General features: G+C 41.4%; 1 pseudogene; it reads left to right on the forward strand.

Moving 5' to 3' along the window:
* The first annotated feature begins 9,621 nt into the window (after positions 1–9,621).
* On the forward strand, positions 9,622–19,560 carry LOC123379216 (annotated as a pseudogene).
* Positions 19,561–19,792: the final 232 nt, after the last annotated feature.

The following is a 19,792-nucleotide window of genomic DNA, read 5'->3' on the forward strand; positions in this document are numbered from 1 at the left end:
GTATAGTGTTCCACTGTGTAAATCTACCTAAATTTATTCATTTTGCTACTGATAGACATTTGGTAATTCTCAGGTTTGAGACTTTATAAATCATGCTGCTAGGAACATTAAAGTCAATGTCTTTGGTGAACATGATATATACATTTTTGTTGGGTACATACCTAGGAAACATACATACAGACATACATATATGTTCAGCTTCTATAGATATTATGAAATAGGTTTTCAAAGTAGATGATCTAATTTTCACTGTGTAATTAGTTTCTTTTTGCTGCTTGTAACAAATTAACCACAAACTTAGTGACTTAAAACAACAGAAATTTTTTATTTTAGAATTTTGGAGGTCAGATATGCAAATTGAGTTTGCCTTTTCCAGTTTCTACAGTCTGGCTACATTTTTGGCTGGTGGCCCCTTAACTCCAACCTCCAATCTCAATTTCTCTTTCAACTTGGCTGCTGTTGTCACATCTTTTTCTCCCCCTGCTTCCTTCTCTCCCCTTGACCTTCTTGCCTTACCCTTATAAGAACCTTTGTGACTATATTGGGCCCACTCAGATAATCCCATCTGAAGATCCTTAGTTTAATCACATATGCAAAGTTCCTTTTGCCATGTAAGGTAACATATTCATAGATTCCAGAGACAAGAATGTGAACCTTTTTGGGGGCCATTATTCAGCCTACTACACATAGCAGGTTATTGAAACCTACTATATTGGATGGATAGAGAGAGGCTGGACTGCAACAAAAGAGAGGGAAAGAGGGAAAGGAAGGAGGGAAGGAGGAAAGAGAGTGAGAGAAAGGAAAGAAGAAAGAAAGAAAAAGAAAGAAAGAGAGAAAGAAAGAAGAGAAAAGAAAGATAAGGAAGAAAGAAAGGAAGAAAAAAGAAAAAAGAAAAAGAAAAGAAAGATAAGGAAGAAAAGAGGAAGAAAAAAGAAAAGAAAAAAGAAGAAAAGGAAGGAAGGAAGAAAGAAAGAAAGATAAGGAAGAAATAAAAAAAGAAAGAAAGATGCAGGGAAGAAGGAAGGGAAAGAAAGGCAGAAAGAAAAAAGGATGATGAAGCCTGGAGATTCAATTCACTTGGAGGATTGGCTCTGTTGCCCTAGGGGCTGTGCCAGGACTCATAGGCAGGAGAGGGAGGCTGATGCTGGAACATTACCTCTGGCCACCACTATCCTGGCATCACCAACATGTCTGGGGCCAACGGCTTTCATTGTAGAGAATGAGAGTCTAGGTCAATTTGGGCCTGGGCACCCTGCCAAGTGAAGTGTTTGGGAAGGCAGACTTTTCTCTGTGAGTGTTGGTAGCAGCAAGAAAGCAATGGTGAACAGATCACATTATGCACTGTGGGTAAGACCCCATGGTCAGCAGACAGTGCCCTCACCCCACCCATGTTGCTGTCCATCTTCCAGGCTCTGGGGACTGATCTGTTTCAGGGTTGATGGTGGAATTGTGGGGACTGACTTCCCACAGTAGGTGAGGTAAGGTGAGGATGTGATGGAATGGCAGAGCCTGCCAATCTAGGCAGGCATGCCCATGCCTTCATTGTAATTTGAATGTTAAAGGAAGATGGTTGGCTTTAACTCTCTAGACTTAAGGATCAGGACATATAGTTTCTACCTACTTCTGAATCTAATTTTGGACCAGCAACCACACCCTCGAAGGAGATAGATGTTATTATCCCCATTGAAGGAGGTAGATGTTGTTATCCCCGTTGAAAGAGATTAGATGTTATTATCCCCATTGTACCAGTGAGATCACCGGGGCTCCAAGCAGCTTTCTGATTCACTGTAGGAGTCTCAGGAATGGAACCAAGAGCAGAGCAATCCTCATAGCTCTTCTTGCTGCCCTTGACACTGTCCCACTTCCCTGGTGTGTGAGATCCACTGACACCTGAAGTGATGGGAGCTGAGAGGCAGAGCTGACCCAACATGTGCAAACCAAAATGGACACATCCTACTTTGTTGGTGATTCAGTGGGATTACCTGGTTTAATGCCTTCAAAAATATGTTTTGGTGGGGTTTTAGGAACAAGTAATGATAGATGCATGTGTTTGATAGGCATCTTGATCAGAAATCTCTCTACCAACTTTCTGCCTTCCAGAAATGAGCTGAACACTTTGGTCTATTGATGGAACTCCTCCATTTCTCTTCAAAATGGTTGTTTGTACTACAATTCATTTACTACCTCTTTAATTCAGATCTCAAGACAGAGAAGAGATGTGTGGTTAGTCTGTCATTTTGAATTAAAAATCCCTTGTTGAGGCACCTGGGTGGTTCAGTCAGTTAAGCATCCAACTTCGGCTCAGGTTGCGATCTCACAGTTCATGGGTTCAAGCCCTGGGTCTGGCTCTGTGCTGACAGCTCAGAGCCTGGAGCCTGCTTCGGACTCTGTGTCTCCCTCTCTCTCTGCCCCTCCCCCACTCACGCTCTGTCTCTTAAAAATGAATAAACGTTAAAAAAAACGTTTTTTTAAAAATCCCTTCTTGATCATCCTCATAGTCATAATCATTATTAATTATTGTTCTCCTGGGGACGCCTGGGTGGTTCAGTTGGGGGTTAAGCTCCAACTCTTGATTTTGGCTCAGATTATGATCTCATAGTTTGTGAATCTGAACCCCGTGTTGGAGCGTGCTTGGGATTCTATCTGCACTCCCTCCCACCCCCGCTCACATGCTCTCTCTTCCAAAAAAAAATTTTTTTTAATTAAAAAATAAAATAATTGCTCCCTTGTCTTAAACAGTTTCCCTCTGTCCCAGCCTCTTTGTCTTCCTTTCTATTCCTCCCCCACCCTCCAACTTAGGTTTCTCTGCCTTGACTGCTTACTTAAGTTGTTCAAGTTCCCAAGGATGGTGTCAAATCTTTGGAATCTCCTTTTACCTCACCCTTTTCAAACTTGGGTCAAGTACTTGCTAGGATCCCACAGCTCTGCTGTGACCCTGGGACCTTTTTCTGTGATTCTCCTGGATGGACCCTATTTTATAGATCCTGTGTCTTTGTCTTTCTTAATTCACTTCCTCTATTTGTTGGTACATCTCTACAGTAACTTCCTAGGAAGGGTATGTGAAAGGTAAATTTTGGAGTCCTTGCATAGCTGAAAAAGTCTTTATTTTACCCTCACACTGTTTGCTTATCTGAGTATAAAATTCTAAGATGAAAATAATTGTCCTTCAGAAATCTGAAGGCGTTCCTCCTCTATCTTCTAGATCCTAGAGTTATTGAGAGAAAATCTGAAGACATTGAGATTCCTTATCTTTTATTTGGGACATGCTCACCCCCACTCCCACTCTGCCTTTTAGAAACAGGTAGGACTTACTCTTTTTCTACTGTGCTCTAAAATTTCACTTTTATTCACCTTGGTGGATAAATAAAATAAAATAAAATAAAATAAAATAAAATAAACCTTGGGTTTATTTTTATGTAATATTTTAGGAATTTAGGAATCCCTTTACGTCTGTAAACTCATGTAGTTTAGTTCTGGGTAATTTTCTTGGAAATCAGTTATTAAATAGTGCAGTAAACAATATATAGACAGAGTGGTATAAAGCACTTGATTTTTAACTTTGAAGACAAAGCACAGAATACTTCATTATAATCGCAGGAGAGATTAACCTTTTTATCAATCTCACTGATATAGAGATAAAATTATAGATGGCAGGGGGAATGAGTGATGCAGTTGGTTAAGTGTCTGACTTAGGCTCAGGTCACGATCTCATGGTTCCTGGGTTCGAGCCCTGCGTCAGGCTCTGTGCTGACAGCTCAGAGCCTGGAACCTGCTTTGGATTCTGTGTCTTCCTCTTTCTCTGCCCCTTTCCAGCTCACACTCTGTCTCTGTCTCTGTCTCTGTTTCTCTCTCAAAAATAAATAAACATTAAAAAAAAGTATACATGGCAGAGCAGGGCGTTAGGAGAAAGGAAGTGAGTGAGGGGAGAGTGGGGTCTTTGATAGCCTCATCTGACAAAGTAGGGGGTGGTGGTGAAAAGGTGCTACCTACATTTAATTGAATAGAAATGACAGATGTTAACTACTGGAGACACTGGAATAGTGACATAGGTATCTCTATGGGGGGAAGCAATGGTGTGGTGAGGCTTTAATACTAGGGGAGCAAGCCAGGTTTGGGAGAGGGAATGACCTGTGCTGGGAAAGCGGGGGGGGGGGGGGCGGTTAGGGTACAGCATTTAAACAGGAAACTTTTCTTGACTAATTTTTCTGCCCTGTCTCTCACAAACTTCTTCTGACATGTTTTTGAGAGAGAGAGAGAGCAAGCAGGGGAGGAATAGAGAGAAGGGGACAGAGGATCCAAAGCTGGCTCCAAACTGACAGCACAGAGCCCTACAAAAGGCTGGAACTCATGAACCATGAGATCATGACCTGAGCTGAAGTCGGAGGTTTAACCAACTAGCCACCCAGGTGCCCCTGATATATATTTCCAAAGAAAAAAAAAATTGAGGTAAAATTCGCACAACAAAATAAACCCTTTTAGATATTTATTTTTTCAAAATAAACCATTTTGGGGCGCCTGGGTGGCCCAGTCGGTTAAGCGGCCGACTTCGGCTCAGGTCATGATCTCGCGGTCTGTGAGTTCGAGCCCCGCGTCGGGCTCTGTGCTGACAGCTCGGAGCCTGGAGCCTGTTTCAGATTCTGTGTCTCCCTCTCTCTCTCTGACCCTCCCCCATTCATGCTCTGTCTCTCTCTGTCTCAAAAATAAATAAATGTTAAAAAAAAAATTAAAAAAAAACCAAAAAAACAAAATAAACCATTTTAAAGTTAACAATTCAGAAGTTTCAGAGACAGTTTATATATATTTTTTTTCTTTTTTTTTTTTTTTCTGAGAGAGAAAGAGTGTGAGTGAGTGAGGGGCAGAGAGGGAATTCCAAGCAGGTTCCCGGCCCCATGTCAAGCAAGACATGGGGCTCTATCCCATGATCCTGAAATCTTGACCTGAGCCGAAATCAAGAGTCAGATGATTAAGTGACCGACGCACCCAGGCGCCCCAGCGACAGTTTTTGACAGCCTTAAGTGGTGGGTCCCGGATCTGGTGTGGCCAAGGGATAACTGTCTCCTCCTTTCCTCCACTGTCAGTGGCCCTTAACCTCCTCATCCATTCAGGAAAATAATTTAGTTTCAGCTCTTGAGATGCAAATGCATTTTTCAAGGCCTTTTTCACTTAAGAAAAGATCCAAATACAATGAATATTATCCTTTAGACAGAGTCCTCTATAGGAGAACCTATAGGCTAAAGGCCATAGGAAAACGTTAAACACTAAGTTCCTTGTCACACTGAGCAAAACAGAGCATATTTTGCTTCCTATATTCATAATTTTCTTCCCCCTGGTTCCTTTCTGGTCATTTCTTTATGTCTCCCTCTTTCTCCATACTGTCCTAGCGTAAGTGGAAGTCCCGTGGCTGAGCCTTCCCCCAACATTTTTTTTTTTTTGAGAGAGAGAGGGCGCAAGTGAGTGAGGGGGCAGAGAGAGGGAGGCGGGAAGAATCCCACAATCCCCAGCATTTTCTAAACCTTAACATCTTAGAGTGGAGATGGGCTACTTGCTATTTCCAAGCTGCCAGCGTGTTTCTGATTCATCTTTGGGAGAAGATTGCTCTCCTGTTCTGGGAAGAAAAAAAAAATGCTTTGATATGCTGGAAAGATGGTAAGTGAGGTTTAACATCTCCATTTAAGAGTCCATGCTTAAAATCTGTCAGCCTTAGACTTGGATGTGCCCAGTCTCCCAAAACTCTTAGCTGTTCACAGAGGTCCCATGCATCAGGCCTTCCTAATAGGAGGAAAGTTGCCATTAAAGAATCGCTTCATAATGGCCTTTAAAAGTTACCAGTAAAGGGGTGCCTGGGTGGCTCAGTCGGTTAAGCGTCCGACTTCAGCTCAGGTCACGATCTCGCGGTCCGTGAGTTTGAGCCCCGCATCAGGCTCTGGGCTGGTGGCTCAGAGCCTGGAGCCTGCTTCCGATTCTGTGTCTCCCTCTCTCTCTGCCCCTCCCCCATTCATGCTCTGTCTCTCTCTGTCTCAAAAATAAATAAACATTAAAAAAAAATTTTTAAGTTACCAATAAAATAATTAGCAATAAAATCTGTTTTATGTTCAACCCTTGGTCCTTAGGCTACAATCCTTAGGCCAGGCCATCTTTTCCCTTGGGGGTAGGAGGTAGGCCTCTGTATCTGCTCTATATCCTAGCAGATGAATATTTCAGTGGTTCTCTTGGATTGGAGACTGAACCCTTCAGAGTTGAGAGGCCCAATTTTTTGGTCCCTCTGCACACTGACTTCTGTGATATTACAAAAAGGCTGGAATTTTCTAAAATTTAGGAGATGCCTAGGATTCTTTTCTTGGACTTTGTAAATGGCTTAACAAATACAACAGCAGGGGCAGCAGTGATACTGGGTTATCCAGTTTTAGGACCGCTTCCTCAGAACCTAAGTGGGTAGATCCAAATCCTTTTGTGGAATTCAGAATTTCAAGACCATGAGGAACTGCTGTGTATTATAAGAAAGATGGACTTTGTTGAGGGTAGAGTTGGCATGGGGGCCTGAACATGGAGAAAATAAGTACTGCACTCTGAGAAGACACAGAACAGGCCTAATGGAGAGGCCAGTTGGGGTACCCTGACTTATAGACTTTGGGGCAGTCAGGACCAGGATCTAGATTTAAGTATCAGTGAAGATGGTTTGGGCCCAGTTCAAATGTTTTTACTAAATGGGTCTCTCTCTGTAAATGTATGTGTACATATATACATGCACACACACACAAACACACATGTACACACACACACACATGTAGTATCTCGCTCTTTCTCCCCCTCTCTCTCTATTCACATAACAAAGAAATCTGTGTTCACCTCATGGTCACGAAATGGCTGCTTAACTTCCAGGCATCATGTCCACATTCCAAAGCTGAAGAAGGGTAAGGGTTAAAGGGCAAAAGATGTACACTATCTGTATCTCTCCTGTTTTTTGTTTTTTGTTCTTGTTTTTTTTTTCTTTTTTCTTTTTTCAGTAAAACAATAGTTTTCCTTGGTACCTGACTCAATGATTTCCCCTTAAATTCACTGACCTGAACTGGGTCATATGGCTACCTCTGCTTGCCAGGGAAGCATGATTTTTTAGTGAATTTATTGAAATTACAATAAAATCAAGGTTATGTTGGTAAAAAAAAGACAGACTAACATAAGTTTTCTCCCTTTGACCCTGGACAATTACTTAACCTCTCGGTTTCCAGGTTTCCTCCTCTGGAAACTGGAAAACTGGTCCATAACTGTGCCTATCTCAGAGGATTATTATGAAGATGAAATGAGTTAATTTTTATAAATCACACAGAATATAACACTATAAAAGTGTCTGTTAAATGCATTGATAAAGGGAAGAGTGTTCACTGGGTGGGGATGAGTAGGGCCTCCCATTAAGCATGGCTTTTCTGCATGGTAATTCTCTTCTGCAGTAACAGTCTCTTGAATGTTACAAGCTAATAGTAGCTCTACTTCAGGGATCATGGGGAGGGCTGCTGCCCTCACTTGGTGCAGGCAGTTGGCAGCAGCCTGGAAAAGCATTGCAAGGTGGTCTGTAGAGGGTGAGCCGGGGGCTAAACTCCTTAACGTCGCAAGGCACAAGAGTAGTAGCACAGCTGGAGCGGGGATACCGCTACCTTCCCCAGCATCCCTTACAGCTACTGTGACCATGTGAGTCGGCTTTTGCCAATAGAGTGAGTGGAAGTGAAATGTGTGAAAGGAAAACCCCTGGCCTTTGCCTTCTGCTCCTCTCCCATCCAATGACAGTGATGGCCATGCTGGAGCTCCTCTGTGAAGCTGCCAGGAAGCCTGTATCCCCGAATGACTGAGTGATACAGGCCCACCGGTTGACCTAGAACACCTACACTGAACTATTATATGAGAAAGAAAGAAATTTCTATTTTTGTTTGAGCCACTGCATTTGGGACTTATTCATTCCAGCCTTTTACCTCAACTAATACATTACTATCATAATTTAAACTATTTAGGAAATAACAAAGACTACCTATGCAGAGGGGAATTGAGAGGTTGGGGTATAGTGATGGGAGGGAGTTTCGTTTTATTTTTACTCCATCTCTACAGTTGCTGAAATTTGAACCATATAAATGTAATACTCAAAATCTTAAAAAATTTCAGGGGTGCCTGGGTGGCTCAGCAGGTTAAGCATCTGACTTCGGCTGGGGTCACGATCTTGTGGGTTCATGGATTTGGGCCGGGCGTGGACTCTGTGCTGACAGCTCAGAGCCTGGAGCCTGCTTTGGATTCTGTGTCTCCCTCTCTCTCTGCCCCTCCCCTGCTCACACTCTGTCTCTCACTCTCAAAAATCAATAAACATTAAAAAAAACTATTTAATAAAAAAGTAAAAAATTTCAATCCAACTTCAATTGAAACAGCTTAAAAAAATATTTAGTTAACTAGAGATGTCGATCCTTCACCACAGTGGTTTGTCATTGATTGGCACTCAACCAGCACTTGATTCCCCTATCCATGAATCCTATGAGCAGGGAGAGGAGAAAGGTGGGGGGTAAAGCTGGCAGAAAGGAGCAGCCAGGTGAATTCGTGAGTGGGAGGCAGACTTGCCTGTCTCCACCCAAGACCTCTCATCTGGGTGCCGGCGATTGGACTCCTCATCCCCCAATTGGACTGGGCATCAGCATGAAGGAGGTGATCCCTGCATGCAGATTAATGCCACTTCCATTTCCTGAGCATCCTATGTGCCAAGATGGTATCTTTTAATAGGAGGCACTCCGAGAGGCTTGTCCCGAATGTTTGCTTGGATGAGCAAGGTGACATTTTGTACCATTTGAAGGAGCATTCAGTTTTCATCTCTGTGACCTGAGTTGACTTTTCCTGCCTCCTATGTTTTATGTTGGCCTGAAAGAATGGCTTATTATTTTTCCAATTGATGATTTCCAACAAAACTCCCATTTAAGAGACAAAAGGAAAGGGGCAGTATAATATTGAGTGACTTTCTCCTTTGGGACACAACAGAAGTTACTTATTTAATGTGGAGCTAGGGAGGGCATTGTGTGATTGATAGTTCAGAATTTTCTCAAAATCTAATGAATATTTGAAATGATCATTTTATTCTTGCTTTTTGTTTTCTTTTACCATACAATGGCTCCTTTTATAAGCACTGCCCCTGGGAAAACACTGATGGTATTTTCCCCTCCTAGGTGCCCTTGAACTCAGTGTATTTTTCCCAGGAGAGTTTCTCAGTTGAAATATTTGGTAAATTAGTAACAGAAAAAGGAATCAAATACTTTCAGAAATCACTTTTTAATAGTTTGAAAGTTAAAACATTAAAAAACTAATATACTGTTGGTACCAATTTAATGATCTCAGTTTAATCCTCCCCTTTGGTTCTCAGTTGCCCACCAGACTAAGCTTCATGCTGGTCCCTGAGGGTCCCTCATACATCGGCCACAGGCCTTCCTAGCCTTACTACCCGGCATTCCCTGTGGGATTCATCCAGAGCCACAGCCAGACTGGGTGCTGCTGGTTCCTGGGTGCACGCGGCCCACGACTCTCCCCTCAGATGCCATCTTGTCATGAAGTAACTTTCCCCTTCCACCAGAGGCTGCAACCACACTTTGTGGATTTGGGTCCATGTCGCGTGGAGTTAGTGGCACAGGGCTGATCTTAACCATCTTTGCAGTTCTGCAGCCTCTGACCTGGCCCCGGCACATAGTAGATGCTTATGAGTGTGAACTTCACTGAGGGGCTAAAGAAACAAACCAAGGCCAGACACATCTCTGTCAAAAAATGTGCGCTCTGACAGGGCTGACAAACCACAACCCATGGGCCAAGTCTAGCTGCTGCTTTTTTTTTTTTTTTTACAAGGCTCATGAAATAAGAATGCTTTCATATTTTTACATGGTTGAAAACAATCAAAAGAAGTAGAATATTTCATGACATTTGAGAATGACACAAAATTGAAATTTTAGTACTCATAAATCAAGTTTTATTGGAACCCAGCCACACCATTAGTTTACATCTTGGTTGTTTCTGTCTTCCCACTTTCACAGCAGAGTTGAGCCGTTGCAACAGTGATCATATGGCCAACAAAACTTGAAATATTCACTGTCACTTTACAGAAAGTTTGCCAGCCCCTGCTTTATAGGCAGAGGTCTTTGAAATGGAAATGTTTGTTTTTGGTCTCTTCCAAATCTATGGTTGTGCTAGAAGCATAAATGGCTATTATTTCTCTGTTTTTAAAATACTATTTACCATTTCAAAATTTTCTGAGTAACTGCCCTGTGTATAATAAACCAGAAGTATTCATTTCCTGTCACCCTCAAGAACATTCAATAGAGGTGCATTCAGTACAGGTGGGAGGTGGCTCTCTGGAGATATGGTGACAAGCAAGATAAACAGACTCTCTCCCCTTGTGCTGTTGACTCTAATGTGTGGAAAATTCAACAATCCATAATATAAAGTATGATCATTGTTTTGATAGAGAAGTTAGAAGGCACTCAGAAAACAGAAGGCAAGAATACCTTAGCTTGTTTAGGTAGCATCAGGGGAGACTTCTCAGAGGAGGTGACATTTTCAGTGAGACCCGAAGGATAAGTAGGTATCATATCAGTGAAGAGTCTTTTACGTGGAGGGAGACAAGCTTCAATCTTATTTAAGCTACTGTTATTTGAGGGTCTCTGTTACATGCATGCAAACCTGTATCATAACGAATACATCTTTTTTTTTTAAAGATTTTATTTTTAGGTAATCTCTACACCCAATGTGGGGCTCGAGCTCACCCCAAGACTGAGAGTTTCATGCTCTACTGACTGAGCCGGGCAGGCGCCCCCGTTCTTCATACCAGAACAGACACTTCCTTAAGCAGTTGGCAGGACCTGCTTCTCCTGTGGGAAAGGGAGTCAGAGCCCCCGGGTCGCCCAGTGCAGGGAGGAACTTTGCGTTCCAGGATATGGGACTCTGGGATGCTGGCTGCTTATTTCTCTTTAGGGAGGTTTTCTTTGGCCTCTGAATATCTTAAAAACGTAACAAAAGCAGAAGGCCTCTTATGTGCTGATACCACTGCATTTTGTCAGACAAGTTTCTCTCTGAGTTCACTGTTCGTTCTGGAAGACTGTCTCAATCCTTGAGCTCCTTGGCAAAACTGTCTTCCCATCTCTTTTCTACACCGCCCTTCCACATTGGCCGTGGAAGGGGTCCCACCTAATGGCAGCAATCTCGTGGAAGCCTGCTTGCCACTTTGTTTTCAGGGTGGAAGAATTGTTTCTGAGGCTTAATGGATTTACTTTGGAAGGAGGCTGAGAGGACTTAGCTCTAGTGTCTCTGCTGACATTTGTCACCGAAATTTCAAGTCACTCAGCCATCCCAGCTGATCTATAAAGCCAGGACAATACAACATCTTAGGGAAATTAACACCATCTCTGTGAGGAACTTTAGACCAGGACTAAATGCCAGATATTATTTTTTACTTTAAAAATCAATGACAGTGTGTGCTCAGAATGAAGATGTGCTTGCTTCTTCCTTCCAGTGATTCATTGTTCATTCCAAGTACTCGCTTTGTCATCCAGAGGAGCCATGTAAATAGGAAAAGGCAGCTCAATAAATAGTCAGTATCCTGATGAATATGGTTTCATTAACTGGACCAATCACTGATTCACATAAATCAATGAAGTGATCAAATAATGATGGAATAATCTATCAGCTGTAAACCTCTCAAGAACATAATCAACCTCTTACAAATGCCTCCAAGATGTGTTAAATTTATAATCACAAGTGAGAAAAGTGTGTAGTTAACATTTGTCATTTTGGTTGTCCAGCATCCCAAAACTCCTCCTATTTGGGTGAGTGCAAGAAAAATGGAGCCCAGGATCAGGTGTACCACTCTGGAAGGTGAAGAGGAGCAGATAATCCTGCTTTCGACTCCTTGGACCTGTGTATAGACATTTGACCAAGGCTCAGCCAATCAGAGACTCTTCCCAAGACTTTGGCCCTTCAGGGAGTGATAACAAAGTCAGTGATAGTCAAAGATCATTCAGAGTGACTGGGTGGAATTAAGACTTCAGTGAATGGTGACACGTATCCAGGGCTGATGGTGCCAGTGCCAGCACCCTATACTGACTGAACCTCTGGTGGGGTATTGACTGAGCCACATCGCCCTGAATTCCTGTTTCCAAGATGAACTGTCCAATCTTCCAGTATCTTTCCAATAAATTTCTTTTTTGCATCAGTTAGCCAACATTGGTTTTATTATTTGCAAAAACACTGGCTGTTTCATATGCTGTGTGAGAATAATACACATGCTATTATTCTGTACCTGGTCCAGTTCTAGACCAGGAAGAATTAATTTTAAAACAACAGTTACTTTAAGGGTCCAACTGACAGGAAAGCATGTATTTTACAAAGAATGTTGAGTTGTAACATGTTTGTTCAGTGCACTTAATTGCTGCTCACTCTTTGAAAGGACAAAGGACCAATCAGAAACAGGCCACAGTCTCCAAGAGCCTGACAGAAAGGCAGTGGTATTTTAGAATTCAAAGGGACCTTTGAAACCATCTCAGCCAAACCCCTCATTTTACAAATAAGAAAATTGAGATTCAGGCTGGCCAAATGATTTACCCCAAATTGCATAGCCAATTATGGAAGAGCAGGGATTGTAATCAGTCACCCACTCCTGGAGAATTGTTTTATTTGGCAGGAAAGACAGGCAGGGTGAAGAAGGGAGTGGCAAAGAGAGGTATCTAGTTTGCAGAACTGGGATCACGAAGTGTGTTTGGTCGCAAGGCCAGGGCAGTCACAGGACCGGATCGTGAGATCAGAGGGTTCCCACATAGAAAAGCTGGCTGCCTGTTGAGATGCTGCTGGAATGCAGGGTTGGCTAACAGCATAGTCTCAGAGCTAGAGCCAAACATGAATCTCTCCTCTCATCCCTGAAATGTGTAGACAAGGAATCTAAGTGTTTAAACACTTAAAAAAAAAGAAAAGAAAAGAAAAGAAAACCCTATTGGAACTTGTCACTTTTTCTGAAACTCTGATGAATATAGCTGTCACTCCTGAAAATTTGATTCCCTCTTTTTTTGGTCTTTATTCTGACATGCCTAGTAGAATCTCATTGCAATTGGACCTGTCACCAGTCGGTGACACTATCTAGTTCTTAGGTAGATTTATCACTTCAGTTTGAGGTGTTTGCTTTACTTGTTGTGGGGCAGATATTAGTTATATGGACACTCCCACTCCCCAAAAGAATTAATAAACTATTTGGGAGGACGGAATTTGACTCATTTAGGCTTGAAAATCAACATGTAAAATAAATGTGCTTTCTCAAGCATCACTGCATGATACAGCATGCTTTCCGTGTTACGTTATTGACAGATGGGATGTCAATAAAAAAGGTACATCAAAGCACTGATGTACCTTAGGATAACTCATCTCTTCTGTATGCAATAGCCATTTAGAATTGCTTTTTGTTTATCATTTGATATATGCCCAATATGGATCTTCTTACTCTGTTTTAAACTTACATTGCTGCATGAGCAAAGGATCTGCAATGAAAAACAAAAAACTGTTTCCAAACCAAGCTGGTGATCCTGCAGGGAATGGGGGTGTTCCAGAACAGAGAAAACTAGAGAATGCATGCAAAACTGGGACAAGCCTTAGTGGGAAAAGTCCGGCCCATGTTATGCCAGGACAAAGGAGAGTTGAAACAAGAACCATTTCTGCAAGGCTGAGGTTGTAGCTCCTAGTTAACAAATATGGAAGGAAGAAAGAAAACTAAGAAGTGATCACCTGGTTAATATAAAATATTAAAAAAACTTTTTTTAAACTTTGAAAATATTTGGTGAGCATTTTTACAATGTAAAATAGCAGTGTGGTGAAAATAACTAATTGTTACATTCTGCATTAAAGTAATATTTAGGTGATAATAACTAATCATGGTACAATAGGATTATTTGATGGTTTGTGGATTTAAGTTAAGGATGTTCTATTTCTTTTTGTTTTTTAATTAAATTTACATTGGGTTGAAGGTAGGAAATATGAGACTCTTTTTTTAAAGTTTATTTATTCATTTTGAGAAAGAGAGAGTGAGAGTGTGCATGAACATAGGGCAGAGAGAGAGAGAGAGAAAGAGAGAGAGAGAGAGAGAGAGAGAGAGAGAGAGAGAGAGAGAGAGAGAATCCCAAGCAGGCTCTGTGCTATCAGTGCAGAGCCTGATGGGGGCTCAATCTCACGAACCATGAAATCATGACCCGAGCCAAAACCAAGAGTTGGAGGCTTAACTGACTGAGCTCAGTGCTCCAAGGATGTTCTATTTCTTAAAGAATGGGGAGATTAAGAACTAGAAAATTACTAAGAATTAATATCCCTTTCAGTTTTGTTTCCAACTCAAAGGAAATCATTTTAAGGCAGGAAATGTTAAAATGAACTATAAGGCATTCATACCAATGTCATAGAATCCGTATCTTCAAATTCTGTGGAAAAATACCTGTGTGTCAAGTCTCCTTGAAAAAGAATACCTTGTTGTTGTTGTTGTTGTTGTTGTTGTTGTTAGAACCCTTTCTAGTGGCTGAGTTTTAAGTGTTCCTTGACCCCAGTTAAGACTGATTATGTTTGTGACTAGGTAAGAGAGTTCACCCAGAATATTACCAAAGCCATACTTGGTGCAGTTTTCAAGATCTTATGCAAAGTAAGACAGGGATTGAATTCTAATTTGCAAAGACTAGGAAGATGTTTCCAAGATCCTAATAGATTCTGGTTTGCCAACTTGACTAGCATTCTGTAAGGAGTTCCTTAGTGTGGATGCAGTTGCCCCTGGGCAGGTCATTTCTTGGAAATGGACTGGATGCATTCCTTCTTCTAATCCCTTGCTTGCCTATTTTGTCCCTCTTCTCCACTCCACATTTCTAAATCTTACAGCTCCTTGGAAACCCAGGGGACCTCCTCCACGAAACCTGTGCTGACCATCTTAACCACTATGGCATACTCCTTTTGTGAGCTCCTATAATATCTTAAGTAGTAGTCATTTGATCCTTAGTTTGCACGTGGACTACTCTTTATGTGCCTTCTTAGTAAAATGCCAGGCTCTTTAATGTTCAGGGTCACATCTCCCACCTCTCAATCGCCAACAGTGCCACCTCAGTGTAGGCAATGAGCACTGGATGACTGATTGACAGCCCTACTCAGCATGGTGGCTTATTTTAAATTCTGCAGAGAGAAAAAAAAAAAAACCCAGCGTGCAGAGAAAGAGGGCTGCCTTCAGATTTCCAAATCCAAACTCAGCCTGAGGCTCATGTTGGGATTCCCTGTTAGCTTATGTTGACATGAGAAGGCATCTATTACTTGTCTTACAAAGACACGTGGACCTGACAGAATGACATAAAGTTCTGGAATGTGGTTGTAAAAGGCAATGTATAACTTCTCAGGTGATCACTGATTTGAACAGGAAGCCTTGGGAGCACTGCAATTGACTAAATGACTCAGAAAGCTTTTACTGAGAGTCTTAAATGTAGGGCAAGGAATGGGAATATAGCAGATGCTTTCAGTACTGATGTTACATCCCCTTGAGCCACCTCTAATTTCGGTCAGGCCCCATCACCTAATAGTGACATTGAGAATGTATCCTTTAAATAATTTTCATCCTTTCCTGCTTTATTCTCTCATTTCTGCTTCTTAGGATCACATCCCAAATAAATTACTTGTTTCTAGACCTTGTTTAGGCTTTGTGTTAGGGGGAACTTGAGCTAAGAGAGAGAGATATATAGGATATGGTACTTGCCCTTAAGGATCTTATAAGTTTAGATGGAGTATTTGGACACATATTCTTGGATACAATAACATGAAAATAAAAGGCAGATTTCAATTTAATGACACACAAGTAGTACAGAGTCTAGTCCATTATGACTGATACAGATTTTATGAAATTTAGTAATAATTCTTCCAGCTCTGATAGTTCTAACTAGGAAGACTTGGTTCTTCCAGAATTATTATCTTTTGATATTTTATTAATCTCATATCTTACTAAAGCATTCTGTTCTTAGCTGAATATGAAGACGTGGGATTGGGTACATTTTGTACTATATCCTTGGTGATCTGTAATTATATCCTGTCATTCAAATGCTAGTCTATTCAACTTTACAGAGCTTAAACATCCCTTAACATTTTACTTCTCCTAATACTAAATGGAACACTTAGGTGTTCACAAAATTATCCTGGAACATGTCATGAGAATAAACAAAATGAATTGAAGTTATCATTTTGTACTTGGGGCCAATTATTTTAAAGGAAAAAGACAGGGAACTTAATTTTTTCACTGCAAGACTAATATAGCACTATTTTTGAAAATTGGGAGGTGAATAAATACATCATTGATAGAAATATATATAGAATATATCAAAACTTGTTATTGTAATTTTGTAAATTTTTATGATTGACCATATTATAGATACATTTTTAACACAATTGTAGCACTCATAAATTTTGTATTAAATTCTATATGGAGCCAATTTTGGAGCTTTAAGAAGTCATTTTGAGAAATTTTCTGGTCACATATACTACTTTGGGATTATAGGCTGTCACTATCTACCAAACAGAGTTCGGTCCCCTTTCTTGAGTCACCTATGTCTTCTAGTCTCTTTTAGATAAGGGAATCTTGGTTGCCATGTTTATAAAGGAAGTCATAAAATTTCTTAAGATATCAAGCTTTTAAAATATTGCAATGATTTTTTTAAAGCTTTGTTGAAGAGAAATATGTGTCCTGAAAGCAGGACATTGCTTGGATTTGCATTTCAGAGTCCAGGCAAGACCTTTCTTTCCTGCTAGATTTTAATTTTTTTCCAAGCCTTATGATAATAAGAATTTGTCTTCAGAGATGATGGTAGGCCTTAGTTTTGGTCTTTTACATTTATTTTTCCTATGCTTTCAGTGATTTTTTACTATGAATACTCTTGTCCTTCAATTCTAGGGACTTTCACGATTTCTTTGATACTTTATTTGTTTCCATTTTCTCTATTCTACTTTTTGGATCTTGTATTTTTGGCATATTAATCCTCTTGGATTAATCATGTGTATAATTTCTCTCCTATTATGAAACTTTTTGTCTTTTCTGCTTTTGGCAGGGTTTTCTCAGATTTATCTTTGAACTTTATAAGAGATTTCTTTCATTACTAACATATTTAAATTTTTTATTTATTAGTTAATTTTTAACAACTGAGACTTACTGAAAATATCAAAAGAAAGCACTTCATACACACAGCTGCCAACAGAAATAGGCAGCTCAGTAGGATAATAAAAAGTGGCTTATCAGGCTGTTTGTTGAATGGAGTATGCCACTAAGGACGCTTAAGCGTAGCCATGATACCTTTTTTGTTATTGTTGAGAACTAACATCATATTTTTTAACTTCCAAGAACTCTTTTTTGGCATCTGAATATTCTTTTTTTTTTTTAATTTTTTTTTCAACATTTATTTATTTTTGGGACAGAGAGAGACAGAGCATGAACAGGGGAGGGGCAGAGAGAGAGGGAGACGCAGAATCGGAAACAGGCTCCAGGCTCCGAGCCATCAGCCCAGAGCCTGACGCGGGGCTCGAACTCACGGACCGCGAGATCGTGACCTGGCTGAAGTCGGACGCTTAACCGACTGCGCCACCCAGGCGCCCCCTGAATATTCTTTTTCTATAGCATCACTCTTTTATTTCACAGATACGTTATCTAGTTTAACCTAAGGCTATTATTAATAAGATCATTTTGAAATTCTCTTCTTTTCATTTTCTCTGAGTTCATATTTTCCACCTCACACTCTCACAACTTTAAATCTAGTGGAAGAGAGTCTTCAAAAATATAAGCAAAATTCCCAGAGTTTGATTTTATGGCCTCTGATTGGCACAACTTGGGCTACTTGCTCATTATTGAACCAGTTATTGTGTAGGGCAATGCAGCTTTTTTTAAGTGTATTTATTTATTTTCAGAGAGAGAGAGAGAGAGAGAGGGAGCGAGACAGAGAGAGAGAGAGCAGGCTCCCTGCTGCCAGCACTGAGCCCAATGCAGGGCTCAAACCCAGGAACTGTGAGATCATGACTTGAGCCGAAATCAGGAGTCAGTAGCTTAACAGACTGTGCCACTCAGGCAACATTTGGAGATGTCATTTTCATGGTTGGTTGGGAGCGGATCAATGTTCTTCCCCTAGAACTAGACAGAGATCAGCTGTGTTAGAACTGAAAGTGAGAGATGAGTAATTTTCAAAGAAAACGAGGAGGTTGTTTCTAGGAAGAGAGTCCATGGATATCAGATGGCCGAAAAGTAAGACACATTCAGTAAAGCTCCTGGCATAGGGGTTTCCTCACAACAACCTGGCCCAGAGCTCAAAAAGCCAGTGTCTGAATTCCTGCAGTGACCAGTTACTCACAATTTCAAGGAATCCAGTTAATATCCAGACGATACTACTTTTTAAGGAAGTCTTACATTATGCCAAACCCTAGCTTCCTTCAGCTGTCATCTGTGATGGCTGCACCTTGGAGTTATGTGAAGGCAGCACTTATGTTCCCAGGTCTTTCTTTTCAGACTCAGCGTCTCATGTTGCTATAGCTCTTCCTCACCTGACAGCATTTTGAATCCTTTTTCTATCTTAGATCTTCTCTTTTTTCCTCTAGTTTTGTGCATTTTGCTGTAGCATGAGCAGTCTAGAGTACAGAGTACCATCAGGCAGTACAATTGATTCAAATTGGTTTCTGAATGTAATCTAAGATCAAGTAAACAATTTCATTTATTCACTTAATATGTACTGAGCTATCACTATAATGATTCTTAAACCTCTGATGCACACTAGAGCCACTAAAGAAACTTGAAAATCCTTGCAGTGGAGCTCACAGGTCCACACCCTGCCCTAGCTGCGGTCCCCATCCAGGGCGCTCGCTGTCAGAGTAATTTATTGTGGCGCTTGAGGCCACAAGTGTAAGTATCTTAAGCTCAAGAAGAAGTTAGAAGATGATGTCCCCAAATGCCTGGACATCTGCGGCGAGGGGACTCCCCAGGCCACATGCTTCTTTGAAGTGATGGTACCAAGGAAGTTGGTTCACTCCAAGAAGAGAGGTGATGGCTACATGGACAAGGAGAGCAAATTTCTGAAGCTGGTGGTCGCCATGAAAGCCAGCTTGGCTCAGGGCTAATGTGCCCTGAAGGCAGAGTCCAGTGCCCTTGGGCCAGACGCTTCAAGATGGGAAGGACTGAAATGTCTTGTGGGTGCATGGTCTCTTTCCCTGATGTCCCTGTGGCTGCTGGGTGGGGGCAGAGACAAACCCTGGTCCGTGTGTGTGTGTGTGTGTGTGTGTGTGTGTGTGTGTGTGTCCGTGTCCCTGAGAGTGTAGCTCTGCACCCTCCCTTCCTTGCTTCTTCCTCTCCCTGCTTTTCCCCTTCTCCTAGCATCTCCCAGGCCCTGGCTACTCTCTGGCATTCGGGGTGGTCCTGCTTGGGGCTTCCGTCTCAGGGAGTGGCCAAGAGAGGGATCTGGATGAGTGACTTGCAGATTTCAGCAGTGTTGGCAACAGTTTACTATTCAATAAGCATTGGATGAGTTAAACAAAAAAAAAAAAAAAAAAAAAAAAAAAGGAGGAGGAGGACGGGGAGGAGGAAGGGAAGAAGGAAGGAAGGGAGGAGCTTAAAATTCCTGATGCCCAGGCCACACACCAGACCAAAATTGGGCTCTCTGGGATGAGGGGATGAGAACTCAAGTATCACTACTTTTTTAAGCTCCCCAGGGGATTGTGATGTGCAGCTAGAGTGGAGAATCACTTCTCTACTATGTGGCAGACCTCCTTA

This window comes from Felis catus, chromosome A1, assembly GCF_018350175.1.
Source record: "Felis catus isolate Fca126 chromosome A1, F.catus_Fca126_mat1.0, whole genome shotgun sequence".
Classification (NCBI taxonomy): domain Eukaryota; kingdom Metazoa; phylum Chordata; class Mammalia; order Carnivora; family Felidae; genus Felis; species Felis catus.